Here is a 16,171-nt window from a genome sequence, read left to right as displayed (position 1 = left end):
CAATGTGACAACCTACTATCATAACTCTTTCTATGGGGCCTATTCTTGTTCCATATACCTGTCATTAAGCGCACATGCCGTTCATATCCTGTTTTTAACTGGTACCTCCACCTACCTGTGATATTACATTTAGAATTAACCATTACTTTCCAGGTACAGGGGCGTCCCAATAAAGTTGGAGGATACTGTATATGATGCCAAAACAATAAAAATAAACTGATTAAAAGCAATACGAATCGGACCAGAGCTTCAGTGCCAACGATACCTTTTAGGCAGAGGAAAATGGATCATCATCCTCCTCCTCCCGAACATTGCTTTAAAGTTTATATCCAGAACCCCCAAAATTCTTAACCCTTGCAGTTCGCATAGAGGTTATGATCATCATATGAAAAAAAAAAAAAAAAAAGACTTGTTCGAATCCCGTCTAGACAGGAACTTTATCGGTTTTTTTTTTTTTTTTTTTTGCAACGTGGCCCGAATTAGTCGGTTTCGGGCGAGGGTTTCATAGTTGTATTTCCCAGAAACTCGGGTTTTAGGTTTTCCTTCTATCACCCAGGCGAATCGCCCAAAAAATACACAATACGCTGATGCTCTAATTAGTTTGGCACTTAACAACCACCTATTACCGAAAGTCTTAAAGCATCCCGGTGGGCAGCACTTACTTTAAAAGCCATTTCTGTAGGAATAGCAGGGTGAAATACTTGAACAAGTTCGTTAAATTCATTAGTTTGTAATGCACACAGCAGAACGAATTTGGCTTTTGCAATGAGTTTCTGTGGTATTGCACTACTTTCAAACAGATGGCTTTGCTAAAAGAGTAATTTTCCATTTGTTTAAAAGATGAGACATTGCTACGACAGACTGTTTCAATCTGTCGTAGCAATGTCTCACTGGTCTCCCATCGTCACATAGAACGTGATCTCTAATCACAACGCTCAGACAAGACAGTTATAAATAAGTTATTCGACCCTCGTGGTAGCACAGTAGTTAAACCATTGTCTCTCAACACCGCGTGGAAAAGGTCTAAGTTCGAATTCCTCAGCGACGCGAGAAATTTATGGGCTTTTCACATCGTGGCTGAGTTAGTTGGGCTGGGGCGATGGTTGCGTGTTTTTTTTTTTTTTTTTCCTAGAAACTAGTGTATTTTTTCCCCAGCAAACAGGCAAACCAACCGAAGAATACAGGCAGACATAATATTCCGATGCCTCATAGCCTTAGTTGTTTTTTCACTTAACACGGACACGTACATACGCACTTTGCATAAAGTTATTAGATGTGAGTTGCCATGCAGTATATGAAGTCAGAGCAACAAACTTGTAGCTAACGCCATATGGCCTAAGAGAAATTATAAAAAGTTTGCAGGAGTTTAAAGAGTTTAAATTGTGTTGGCCGCATGAAAGGACAAGATAGTTCTGCAAACTTCTCAAAATTTTTATTGTTAGGATGGTTTGCTAATAGTTCTAATCTGAACTTAATCATAAACCATTGACAACTGATGGTGGAAAGTAGCTACACGGAACAAAAAAAAAAAAAAAAAAAAAGGAATTGCGACCATTGTACTTTTTTAGTACCATGAATAACTGAATCTTTCATTAAAGATATGATCCACAGCAAGTTAAAATTTGTCAAGCAAATACTTATTTTTCTTGAAAAATGGAATAATATAATACAATATTATAGTATTAAAATAAAAATAAACTTTCTGTTTGCACTTCGGAACGGCCGCCTGGTCAGAAGAGTTCTCAAGATCGAGAGAGAATACAAGTAACAGCATCGTATTTAGCAGTCATGCGGTTTGAATCACGCACACTCAAAACTCGTGTATTCATGTACCCTCACGTCTGGCCATTCTATTACGGCGGTCTTAAATAAATTTTTGTTTATACTCCAGAATGGTGACAGGAGTTGACAAAATAGACAGAAAATATAAGAAACTGTGCCATATTTAGCAGTCGACACAATCTTGAACCACGGGTACTCAAAGTTCTTATAGTTATGGTTGTATGTTGAAAAATTTGTTCTCTGTAATATCACTCGTCAGTTATATTTAGCCTTCTTTCGAAACATGAGATTACACATGTGTTTCAGTTGCATTATTCGCTGTACACTACCTCTCAAAAGATTTTGAACAAATAATTTTGAAGAAATTTAATTTTTGTTAAAGAAATTAGGAACATGTGTCGTCACCTTAGCAATTAGTGTCCTTGAAAGACTTCAGAACAGTTTGGAATTGCCACCGGCTGCAATTTGGGGCATTCTCTTTCAGTTCGATCACTGTCGGAACCGAAGAATACGACGTACCATCTGGCCCTAAAAAACAGTGCTATGGGATTCATTCAAATCCGGATTTTTGGATGGCTCTCTTTCAATTCTGTGACGTCTCCATTTCCATAGAATTGACAGAGAGTGTAGCGATATTATGGGACTGTCTGTTCAAACTTTAATATAAGACGTTGCATTGATAGTTTCAGCTCCGCGTCTAACGGTGCTAGTTAAAACTACGTGAAGCAGCCCTACAATAGGACGCTTTCTCCTCTGAACTTCATTATTGGGATGATGCGGTAAGTGACATTCTTCAAACCCAGATCCGACATTGGTCCTGATCACTGTGTAGCGATGCTCGTAGCTTCATGACCTATTTCTGTTTGTCCCGAGTCCATGAACAATGGACAACGCACCACTCAAAACATTTGGCATTTGTTGGTATTGTATGGGAGCCTCGAACCTCCAAATGTAAGATTTTATGAAGATATCTCCAGGAATGCTAACCGTCTTCTTCAGAATTCATCAAATTCTCTCTTTCAATTTTTAATTTTCTTGCCTTACCATATTGTAATTATAGAAGCCCAAAGTTGTATCAACTTTGATCTTCCATAATTTCACGACCTCAGCACTGTTGACTTCGAACGGCTCCAGCGGAGTCAGCAGCAGACAAATTGATGACACATTAACTGACAATCATACCTCTTTGAAACGTTTTTATACTTCTATCTTATTCTGCCTGCTACGGATGTTTTCTACAAACTTTTATACTTGATTCTTATCTGCACATATGCCTGGCTCACCTCGTTAACTACCTTATTTTGTTTCATAAACTACTCTCGTAGCCTTGCGAGAACCTAATCAGCACGATACATCCCTGTTTGCCACTTCTGAGAGGTGTGGGTTCTATTCCCATCGATGACTACAAGATTTTTTAAAGTTCTCTTAAATCGAAGCTGTAGTTAGCCGATCTTATGCGGAGCGTGTAGCGTTCCCCCGTGCCTTATTCTGGGTTTTTCACCCTTTACAACGTACAAATCGGAACGTGAACCTTATACAGACGTGTTATACCCTAGTTTGAGCGCATTCTTTGTGGATGTTAATAGTTATTTATTTATTAGATCTGTTTATTGCTCTGCTCAAGAGCCACCCTTTGGAAAGCAGTAAGCTATGGAGGGGTGATATTTATATTCAAAGGTTAAGGCAGGGACATGTATTCGGGGGTTTCCTGGAGCATATGTATGCTTAACATGAAAGGTACAGAATTTACAGAAGTTTTTTATTTTTCATTTTTGAAAATTGTGGAATACTGATATCCAAAATTAAGAAGGATATTATTTTATCAAAATAATATCCTTTATCATGTTATCGTGGAGCACGATAACATGATATAAAGGATTTAGGCAGTCCATCACAGGTTGTTGTCTGTAGTATCTCTTCAATCTTAACTATCTTAGCGCTCACTGCCAGGAGTCTTTGTCGTAATAGATGTAGAGGAAGGGAATCAGTAACGGCTTCACTTTATTTTATTTATATTTATCGTGTCATCGGAAGCATTGTCGTGGCAAGTTATTTTCCTTCTGGTGGTGCCCTTGTGAGTCATACCGGTAGATGAGAGAGAGAAGAGCGGCAAATAGGGTTGATGATAGGACTCCCCCCTTGTGGGATACCCCTATTATTAATGCATGTTGTCCGAAAGTGGCGATGCCAGCGGTTGAGATGTCTATGCTCCAGGACTGATTTAATGACGCTGAGAGTATTTACTGTGATGTTTAAGTAATGCTGGAGAATGGTCAATAGAGCTCTTATGTCTATTTTGTCATAGGCCGATTTTACATCAAAGAAAATAACGTCAATCTGTGTCCTGTCGTTGAGGACTTTCTGGATGTTGATAAGGGTGTCCATGAAGTTGCTATTAGTAGATCTCTCCTTAATCACGGTATGGAGGTACGGGGACTTGTGATTGAAACAGTGGTCTGCAATGAAGGGCTGAATTACTTTTTCAAAAATCTTAAGGAACCCACAGCTGATAGAAATAAGCCTGCAATCTTGTGGCCACTTGGGGTCTCTGCATTTAGGGACAGCACGGACAAAGTACGTGTTCCAGATCTTCGGGAGCTTTACACTTTCTAGGTTTTTATTGAAAATATGGACCAGGAGGTCTATAAAATATATACTACAGATTTTTATTAGAAACAGGAAACCGGTCGGGGCCCACTACAGCTTTCAGTGATAGTTTTTTTTTTTTTGACGATCTCGATCAGATAGCTTCGGGTTATGGTTAGGATTGATATTGGATTGAAGGAGGGCCAAAAAGTGTAACAGGGTGTTGTGAATGTGATTAGTCAGTCTGTTGAAAAGTGAGCTCTGTCCATTCCTTAAATATTTCTTCCTTCATAGTGATTTCCCTGTGGCTCTGTTTTTGGTGAATTTTAGATCTTTTCAGTTTATCCAGGACAAGTTGGTTGCAAGCGAGTCTTTTCTGTCTTAAGAAGAGAGCTCTTGCCTTTTAATAGGCACGGAAGTCTTCGACATCAGCAGATTTTCTCCAGCGTCGGTAGGCCTTCTGTTTCTGGAGAAAAGTTTGTTTGATTGTTCGATTAAACCATGCGGAGGTTCTAGAGGTGATGCATATTTCTCTTGCAGCTCCCTCTTTGGCTATTCCATAATCTCTTCTAACAGCAGTATTAATTTATTTATAAAACTACTATAATGCTCGTCTCAGTGGCTAACACTTACATTTATGAAATGAGAGCTCATTACCAAAAAGCCCAATAAGAAAATAAATTGTTACCTGCAAAGAATCCTCATTAGATACATGTAGATGTATCTAATGAGGATGTCGATTAAACCAAGAATACCGGATCTTTCAAGGCCGGAAGAGGTCGAGATGAATCAGTGTATTAAAACACACTTCTCTATAATTTCTTTTTCTTTCTTTCTTTCTTTCTTTCTTATATACCTTATATTAAGTTACCAACATCATATTAGGTAAGTGGTCATAATGTTTTGGCTCATCGGTGTAGTTATATAATGTAAAACATTTTTTTTTGGGAGAGGGAGCCTCCTTAGCTCTCCTTCCCCACCTCCGTGGGTGCACCTATGTATCGATGGATGTTGATTAGTTAACTGTTATAAAGGCGGAATTACAGATGCCGATTCAAAAAGATAGCCACCGTGAAAAAATATATAGAAAAGGTATGCGGAAGAAATTTAATGTATGGGTAATGTGGAGCGAGTTCGTAGATGTTCATTAATTAACATTGTTCTCTTTTGAATGGAGTCTAAGAGCCTAATAGCGGTTTTGGAAACACAAGCTCACATGGGGGAACATTATTCCATGGCAGAATGGATTTGTGATTTTTTTTCAGGATCAGAAGTTGTTTATAAGAAAAATAACCAGAAAGAGAAAAAGAGAAAATTTAGTTTCTTCGATGCAGAGCATTATTGTGGTATGCATATGCCAAGAAAGGTTAGAAATGAGTGTTATTGAAGAAGTGCATGGGAATAGCAAATTTTATTTAATTTTATTTTTTTTTTGGAGAGAAAATATGGGTTATTATTATTATTATCTGTTTATTTCTCTGTTGAGGAGACACCCCTGGGATAGCCATTGGCTAGAAGGGTGTGAGTTACATTCTAAGGTGTGAAGCGGACCCCATGAGCTAAAGGTCACAAAATGGGACGTTAACCCTGAAAGGTTGAATCCACAATTTTGAAATTCATAAGTAATTATGATTTTATAATAGAATATTTAAAATTTTGGCATCTTTGACATCATAGAATATTTAAAATTTTGACTCTTTAGGTTGACATCTAGAACACTGAGAATATATAGTTAAAAGGGATCAAAATTAAATGCAGTTTTTGAGCCGAGTGACTGTGCACTACAGTTGCACAAGACGATAGGAGTCGGCAAAGACTTTCAATCTATAGGCTTTTTCGTTACAGAGCTTTTCCGGTTCAATTCTTAGTTGATTGAAGAGTTCTAGTGTGTTTTCTGGAAAAAAGCGACTTAGGCTGCCGAGGTTTTTTAAGTTGCTTTGAAGAGGGTGTCTTGTTTCAGCATTCCTGGTGGATTCTCGACGAGAGTGAAATTAGCCGCAATACTCGGAGCGTCTAATCTTCTGGCGCACTATGGCCATAGTTGCCGATGTTCCCAATAAATCCCGAAACAAACAAACAAACAACAGTCTAATCTTCCTGTTAGCAGTTGGGCTAATGTGAAAATGTTTCTTGTGTTAATTGTCTGTTTCCAGGGAGGAATGCTGAGATTGGAAAGTAGGATTTGGGTAAACTGTCTTTCTTTATTGCTTAAACTGTAGTTGTATGAGTTTTTCTACTTTTTGAAAATTGACGATCTTATCATGATAAATCCGAATATGGCGTCCGAATATGACTTTAAATTCTAGAACATGCAAATCAGGAAAACTATAGAAGTGCACACTTAAACAGCACCATTCGTTTCTAATCTGACGCGGTAAAGCACACATTCGATTAAGTTTTTGTTTGGAAGATTCAGAGCGGTGGATGGATGATAGGAGGACAGCCGCAAGCTTCAGTTGGCCGATTGATTATTTGTTTTTTTATTTGTTTTTTTGTGGTTTGTGTTGTTACACTACATTGCTGATAGTGTGTCAGTTTATGTGGTATGCTATTTCACATAGCTTTATCGTTCACGGGTCAATTTGTGCGAGCCGTTACTCCCTCCGTCTCCATTAGCGAATAACTATAGCTTACATTGAAGAGACTTCTAAGAATTCCTCCAATCTCTTATACCTCTGCTGAACAGAATGATCTCTCCATTGTTATTTACATCTGTAGTTCAGCCAAATGAACAGTAGTGACGCAACGGTTACTTTTTGAAATACAGTATGTGGTTTGGTGAATATTGATATGATAACAGCAGTTACCATTAGTGTTAGCGGAAGAGTAATGTGATGGATGGAGGTTAGAAGTGAATATACAACTGATTTTTCCAGTTTCTTGTGCTTTATTGGACATTTAGTACTCTAATGAGTGTATTTTGTATTTTCTCAACCGTTGTTATAGCGGACTTCAGTAGCCTTATTTTTTCTTCTTATTTTTATTCCAACTTTCTCTCCCAAAAGAAGGGAGTGTTTGAGCTGCCTGATTTTTAGATAGAAAGAAAGTATTTTTCTTATTATGCTTTTTTATTGTCCATGTAAGTTATGTGTCTCATTGTAATCCTTTCCCCATCTTTTGTGTGTACAGATACCTTTGTGAAATATTACATAGGGAGGAAAGAAAGGTGTAATCTTAATAAAATTTAATATCCATCTATGAAGTTTAGGTTAACTGCCTTATGAAATTGTAGGCTTGCGGATCGAACTTTAAAGCAGTCGAGCGAAGGGGAGAGGGGGTAAAATAAAAATCAAGTCTTGAGGCATCATTTTCGGTCGAATGATCGCGAATATGAATGCAAGCCTCTGGGTAGTTCTTGCCCTCCCGATCCATAAAGTGCATTTTATTTGTCGCTCTACCTAGTAGTACATCTTATCGTCATTGGAAAATGAAAGTGCTCGTGAACCAGTTAATGGCAAGTTTAAGTTTTATCCCAGGCAGTTAAAAACGAGAGAGAGAAAGTTTACGGTTTCTTGGAAATAGCGATGTCAGTCGTAGGTCACTTGTATGGGCTGTATTTTGTTCTTGTGCGATGGATTTTCAACATTTAAATTGCGATATAAAATTACAACGCAGCACAGCACTAAATTAGAAGCCATAGTAAAACTTTTTTCGTCCTTTGTTGCAGGTTCGATTTAGGATAATACAAAACACTTAGCATTTCTGTCTTAGTCAAATATCGTTTGGTAATTCTTTTATTTCAGTGACTGTCCTAACTTTCGCATGTTCATTTTGTGGTATTCTCCATTGAGAATTTCTTGAGAAAATTCAGTCCAAAATTAGCGAAAACATGAAAAAAATCTCAGCAGTTGAAAAAATCCAGTCGCATTTTATCGAATTGTTTATTACAGCCACATTAAATGTTGACAAATAAATAAATAAATAAATGCTGAATACAGCACAACATATTTTTTAAGAAGTAAACTCACTTTTTACCTAACAGAAACTTCCAAAGTGATATCTTGCATACAAACTGTATAGAACAAACGGTTACACAAACAACGATTAACTTATTGGTGCAGTTCAGAGAAGTGATAGAACTACCAGCAGAGGTATTCACCCCAGTTTTTTAACAACTGATTCGCTTCGGCTGTTCTTCGGTTATTCGGTGTCCATACGCAAACCGACGACCGGTCCGAAGGCAAGTGGCCACCAATAGAGAATAAATCTAGCGTTTACGGGTACTTGTGCCCGTAAACGCTAGATTTACCCCTTGAAAAATCAAGCAACGGAAGATTACTCGCAGATCAGACACACATCTTAAGACTTTCACAACCCACACACACAGACTAGCTTCCAGTTTAGATTTGCCTTGCTTTCGAATAAGTCTGTTATTAACGCACCTCTGGAGACGGCCAAGTAAAATAGAAATACAGTATTTATTTATTCTGCCAAAAACGTATCGTAAACTGGCAGACAGCAAACATCTGCCATTAATTTCAGGTGACTTGCTGGCAATTGAAAATTGATGAAAAGTTTTTTAACAACTGGTTCGGGGTTCTAAATTTTTAATTCTACTGAGCGGACCGGACTACAGGTAGCACATAATGGAGAGATCAGTCCTGAAGAAGAAGCTATCATTCCATCCTAGGAAGAATTAATATAAACCCTGGAGCTAATGAATAATAAGTTTTTTTACACATCAGAAAACATGGCTTTAAAAACGGCCAACAAGTGCAGTGACCATTGCTTCGAAGTACGAAAAAAAAATCGACTCAACTTTAGAATTATTTTTCATTTTAATCCGCTTTTGTGCATATCTTGTTTATTTTTCAGAACATTTATGGTTTTATAGTGTTAGATGTACATTTATAGTGTTGACAAAAATGGCTAGGAAATCTTTGTCACCTTGATTGCTTTCACGTTAAGAGAATATTATTAAAGCTTGAATAAGCGTATTTTGTACTCAGCTTTCAATGAATCGTAATTTTTCCTGTAGGCAGAGCGCGTCATGTGTGCTTATTATTTAATACAGGTCTGAGTAGCATGATGTTTAACGCGTTCCTAGGAAACGACGGTTTACGTAACATAATTTCCTATTTCCTATTTTAAAACTTATAGTTAGGTTCCCTAGGGGAAATGGAGAGTGGTCTGTAAAACTGCAATACTGTACGTTTAAATACTGTATGTAGATTAACATTACAAAGATAAATAGTAATATTAATTTATAATTTTCGAGTAAACCTCTTGAAAGTGAAGAGACTCGAAAATACAAGCAATTATTAAACTCAGAACAGAAGTCAAGAACAGGAGTCAACGAAGTTTAAAGGAATAATCAGCATATTCATGTTTATTACATGCGTCCCAATTCTTATATAAGGCTCCGTGAATGTCCAAATTCTAAACTGAATATCTGTTTAGAATCACGCGCACTACAGATGCTGCCACCCACCTACTTTTCTCTCATCACTTTCTACTAAAACTCGTTTGTCGTGAACAGAAAGGGGAAAGCGGAAGGTTCAAGGATACTATCCATCTCGTCTTTCCAGTTTGCCTTGGGAGGTGTAATTTACACTGCACGTTATCTTGAAGTGACACCTCCTTCCTGGAGGAAACCCTCGAAACATGATGAAGATGAAAGGACATGCTTTGAGCCTTTTCTGCAACCTAAGGAAGCAGTCGCCATAAACAACTCATGCAAATATTGTATTTGTGTAAAGATGCTTCTTCGCGTAAAGACCATGCATAAGGAAGTGCCGTGGGTCTGTTCCAACACTCAACGCATATCAACTTTGATTTTTTTTTTTTTTTTTTTTGAATACCTAGAAATTCTCAGCGTGTCTAGGCTTTACTGTGAACTGTAAGAAAACGCAAGAATTATTCATACAAGACAACCAACTGTCTTCGAAGTGAAATGGCAAATAAAAATTGTTTTATTTATTTATTTTCAGTATTTAAACAAGACAGAGTAAATCAAAACCGCCCATTATTCTAACATAAATTATACCACCACATAAATTACTGGGATAAGGCAAAATTCAACAAATCTCCTTGGATATTTACCTTAAAAATAATTGATTTCTCAATGTGGAAAGCATAATCCAACTAATTGCAAGAATATCACTTGAGAAAGCTGCGCCTCAATACCCTGATAAAACTAAAATAAATCCTCCGAAAAGTTTCTAACAATGCGGTGTCTGCGCTGAATGAACAGCTGAAATTTGGTTGTACCTGTTACTTCCTGGAATTATATATTTCGTATATTGTATTGGGCAAATACTATCCTTTTTTAGCAATATTCATTTGCTTTCCACTCCTTTGGAAGACTGGATTCAAATCACGTTGCCGACTGGAGGATTATCTTAAGGCCCCACCTCTCTCTCTTTTTCTCGATGGCCCTCGCTCTTGGAACTCTAGTTTGCCTGCCTCAGACGGAGGTGCAGGGTTTATCCCCGTGAATTATTTCAGTCATAAACTCCTGCCTCTTGAAAAACAGGCCCAAGAGAGCGAGACCATCCTTACTTCCTATCAATTATCCCTTTTCACTCTCTTTTTTTTGGAACCCTTTTTATGAAAATCTAAATCTTCCAAGGAGCTCTAATATCTTTAAAAATACTGTATATAACTATTACAATAAATTAAAAACTTTAATGCACGTGTACTAATTAAAGTCAGTGGCCCAAAATTAATGGAACATTTGAATAACCTCGGGGATCCCTTTGAGAAGGACTAGGATCCTCCGTAACACACTTGAAACAGATCTGAACCTTGAATATTTCTTAATTTGTATTAAAATATTGTTAACAAATCTCAAAAATCCTCATCCAAGTGACTGTTTCAACATGTTTTGCCTCTTTTTCATTAACAAACGAAAATAACCATAACAAAGATCGTAACATCGCCTCATTAAAAACTCACTGAACCTCAGTAAGCTCTCATTGAACTCAGGGTTCAGCGGAATATAGTTTGAAAAACTTATGCTCTTCTGTTCGATGCGTCGTACAACGACTTGGCTCTCATTTTCGTTTCCTGGAACAGTTAGGACGTTGACGTCTGCACACAATATAAAGTTTTTCATATCAATGTTTTTTTGGTGCAATACTGACAGCCTCGGATTGCAACTAGCTGTAGATGATTTTATTTATTTGAAAAATAATAACGGTTACAAATTAATTTTGCTAAATGCAATAGTAAACAGTTCATTGATCAAGACTGAATAGCCGATTTCCATAATATAAACTATAGATGACACTGGTCAACACGTAAAATGTTACGAAAACGAAAATATCCAGTCTTGACTAATTTTATGCTGCTGAACACAAAAATCACATTAAAATTTGTCGTTTGGCTCTTGTTTTCGAATTAAGGTTGGGGTTTCATATTAGCGAGTTAATCTACATTATCAACTACGGCTCTCGGCAGAACTCATGGCAACACCGCCCTAATGGTAGCCGAGCATTCTGGTCTCTTGCCAAAGCTATTGGCCGCAACTTTTGCCCATCTCTGCTCCCACCTCTGTCCAAACCAGATGGTTCTGTTGTCATTTCAGCCAAGGATAAAGCTGACCTTCTAGCATCCCATTTTTCTTCCAACTCATGTATTAATGATCATGGTAAAACACGTCCCTCCATTCCCAACACGTTCCATTCAATGCCTCCTGTGGTGTTCCGTCAAAAGGATGTCAGAAGGATTTTGACGAATCTTGATGCTAAGACAGCTCCAGGTCCCGATGGTATTTTTCCACTTGTTCTCAAAATCTGTGCTCCTGAACTTAGTCCTATTCTTTGCCGCTTTTTTCATTTTCTTATTCCAAAGGTGTTTTTCCTTGTGCTTGGAAATTTGCTCCTATCCAGCCAGTTCCTAAAAAGGGTGACAAATCCCTCCCATCCAATTATCGTCCCATTGCAATTACTTCTACTCTTTCTAAAGTAATGGAGAAATCCATTAACTACCAACTCTTAAACTACCTAGAAACCTTCCGTCAGTGTCGATCCACTGGTGATATTCTGGCTTATGTTACCCATTTATGGACTAATTCAATGGAAAGGTTCGATGAAACACAAGTAGTTTATTTTAATATCTCAAAGGCTTTCGATCGTGTTTGGCATAAAGGTCTTCTAAACAAGCTTCCATCTTATGGTTTGCCAACTGTTTTTAGTAATTGGTTATCCAGTTTTCTCTCTGATCGCTCACTGAGGGTGATGGTAGATGGCTCTCTGTCTTCTAACCTCTCCACTAATGCCGGTGTCCCCGAAGGTTCAGTTCTTTCCCCCCCCCACTCTTTTCCTCTTGTATATTAATGCTCTTCCATTGACTGGAAATCCTATCCATAGTTTTGCCGATGATAGCACATTGCGTTCCACTTTCCATTTTGAGAAACCTTCCCTGCTCAATCAGCTTCAACTTCTTGAAAATCTGCTACCAATTCCTTAAATGCTGATCTTCAGGTAATTCTTCAGTGGGGCAAAGACAACTTAGTTGATTTCAGCCCTTTTAAAACTCAGTCATGTCTTATATCTCGCGAAAAGGATTCTTCTGCTCCTATGCTTATCTTTGGTGACACTCCGATTTCTAGGGAAAATGATATATCTCTTTTGGGGATTACCCTGACTTCTAATCTATCTTGACACAAGCACATTACAAATATTGCTTCCTCTGCAACTAAAAAACTTGGTTTTCTCTTTCGCTCTCGGCGTTACTATTCTTCCAAACAGCTGTTCACTCTGTACAAATTGCAAATCCGCCATACATGGAATATTGTTCCCGCATCTGGGACGGTGCCCCCAAAACCTCTCCCAGGCTTCTTGATTCCATTCAGAAGAGGGCAGTTATGTTAATTAATGATTCATCTCTAACAGAGTCTCTCCACTCGCTGTCTCATGGACGTACTGTTTCTGTTGCATGCCTCTTCTACAGATATTTCCATGGGCAATGTTCTTCTGAATTGGCTTCTATAATTCCCGCTCTCTCTTTCAAAACAGTCCGAACACGTGCCGCCACCAGCCAACATCCATTTACTGTTCAACTTCAAACCCACAGAACCAACTTTTCATCCTCCTCGTTTATTCATTCAACTGCCATTTTCTGGAACAACCTTCCTTCGTACATATTTCCTGAAAATTACCGTCTACAGAAATTCAAGTCCAATGTCAACAAATATCTTCTTTCGTCTTCTCAACCTCCAACCCAAGCACGACACGCCAAGTACTATAGGTTCTAATACCTCTCGTGTTTGGGGTTTACATAAAAAAAAAAAAAAAAAGTTTCAGTAGAAACACGTTCTTATCATGTGATCGGCAATTTTCGCCCCTGTCTACATTACGTTATAAGTTGTTGTCACCGCAACAAATGCGTCTTTAACTCTGTTGCAGTAATCCTCGAAAACGGCTAGGTACTGGGCGATTTGTTCTCTGGGGAATTCCTGCTTTTTGCGCAGTATTTGTGTTGTGTTGTGTAAGATGAATATGCCCCGTGATTGTGTGAATAGTCTGAATGACTTCTGTTACTTATATGGAGAAGTTACGTTATTTTCAAGAAAGCGTCCCTTAACTCGAGCCATAAAAAAAGCCTACTTCTTCTTCTTTGGGTGTAAAGTAGGTAACCAGGACAAGAACTGGGATCCACACATATGCTGCACTACTGTTCATCAACGCTCAACGCGTGGGTGAATCGAAAGGGACGTTTTATGCCTTTCGCAGTGCCTATGATATGGAGGGAGCCTACAATCACGTCACAGACTGTTACTTCTGTACGGTGCTTCCTATTAGAAAAGGGATGACAATGAAGAAAAAGTGGGCAGTGACGTACCCAAATATACCATCTGCAGTTTGTTCCGTTCCTCACGGTGAAGTGTTACCTATTCCTGAACCACCTGACCGTTTTTCTGTACACTCTGATGAACTTGAACTTGATATACACGAAGAAGTACATCAGCTGTGTACGTCAAGGGATTCACCATATTGTCCAAGCTTTTATCCTTCTGAACTACATAAGATCCCAGAAAGTGAGCTTAATAACCTCATAATGGATCTCGAACTGCTGAAAGGTAAGCAGAGCTTTTGTCCTTGAGGCTACAACATTGGAATCTTCTAATCGTTCTGTGAAAGTGACAACATTTCGTACTCGAAATAAAGACTATGATAAATCTATCAAACAGAAGGTGAACTCAGTGTTTGTAAGGATGTTGATGGTCTAGTGGCTGCAATGAACATGAGGCACGTTCTCGAAGAATGGCGACTATTTATAGACGCTTCGAAGGTTAGCTTAAGGCTGTGTTGTTACACAGTGAAAATATGCTGACTTCGATAAACATACGCAAACATGGAGAACATCCTCTCGGGTGCACACTATCAGAAGTATGAGTGGCTGATATGTGGTGATTTAAAGGTAATCACCATTTTATTAGGACTACAAAAGGGTTACAAGAAAGCAACAACTAAGTATTGTTGCTTTCTCTGCGAGTGGGATAGTCGTGCCATGGAGGAACTGGACAAACTTTTAGAGGGAATGGATGTGTGAAATTTTTTTTTTTTTTTTGCTGATGCTACATAAGCTCATATGCTTGCTTTTTTTCATCACATGCTTCCATTACTACTACTACTACTACTACTACTACTACGAGAAGAGGAGGTGGCCTCAACGAAAATCATTAATACCTGGAATGAAGAAGGTAGCATTTGAGCCTCTGGTAGATCCAAATAAAGTTTTGCTTCCACCACTCCACGTCAAACTGGAGCTCATGAAATATTTCGTGAAGGCTTTGAAAGTGAACGGTCCTGCATTCACATACTTGCAAAAGAAATTCCCAAGTACAGAAAAGATTAAGGCAAGCGTTTTCATTGGTCCACATATAAGGCAACTTTTCAAAGACGAACAGTTCGAATGTGCCCTTAGTGATAGCGAGAAATCAACGTGGAAAGCCTTTCGAAATGTTAAAGCCGGCAACTACAGGCAGCTTGTGGAAGATCTCATTACTGTTACTTCTTACAAGAAACTGGGGTACAACATGTCATTGAAGATGCATTTCTTGCACTCACACCTGGATTTCTTCAAGCCAAACTGTGGTGCCGTCAGCGACGAACACGGTGAGGTCTTCCATCAAGACAGCGCAGCGATGTAACAAAGATACAAAAGCAAAGGGAGTGCCTCCATGTTAGCCGATTATTGTTGGATGGTGAAAAGAGATGCTCCCGAAGCTGAATACCATCACTAGGAGTTGAGTTGCTACATGTAGAAAGATGCATGTGGTGAATATAGTAGTCACTTTACTCATATATGCCAATATGCCTAAAAAGGAGCTTTTAGGTTATAAAAGCAATCTTGAATCAGAAATTTCAACAATTACTGTTCAAACACTATGCCAAGAGTCATCAGACGTCTGAGGTTTGTTATTGTGTTTGAACAGTTTCTGAGGAGAGCTTGTGTTGTGATTATATTTGAGAAGGACACTTTCAATATTTATTGTAATCTCTGTTATATAGGGTGTTTCATTAAAATGAACCTAGGTTTAGGCTATTTGTTATCTGAACTTTTTTTTTGTCATATTTGGGTTGAAATTTTTGAATTGATGTTAAAATTGGACTGAATATTTTAATTATATTTTACAGTACCTAAATTAAAATTTTTTCCTAATCAGCTGCTTTTATTTTTAATGGGGAAGTTTACAGAAATGTTCTTCAATATATGATGTTTATTTGTGAATGGCTATTGTACTTTTTATTTATTTTATTTTATTTTATTTTTTTTTGTTTCAAATAAAATCAGTGTATATTCTGTTTCCGAAGTACAAAGATGACGTCTTTAGCGAAAGAAAGGCGAAAAGGTT

The sequence above is a fragment of the Mastigoproctus giganteus genome, chromosome 5 (genome assembly GCF_048544385.1).
Source record: "Mastigoproctus giganteus isolate SK-2022 chromosome 5, ASM4854438v1, whole genome shotgun sequence".
NCBI classification, from domain to species: Eukaryota; Metazoa; Arthropoda; class Arachnida; order Uropygi; family Thelyphonidae; genus Mastigoproctus; species Mastigoproctus giganteus.
The sequence above is the reverse complement of the archived record's forward strand: the minus strand, read 5'-3'. Positions refer to the sequence as shown.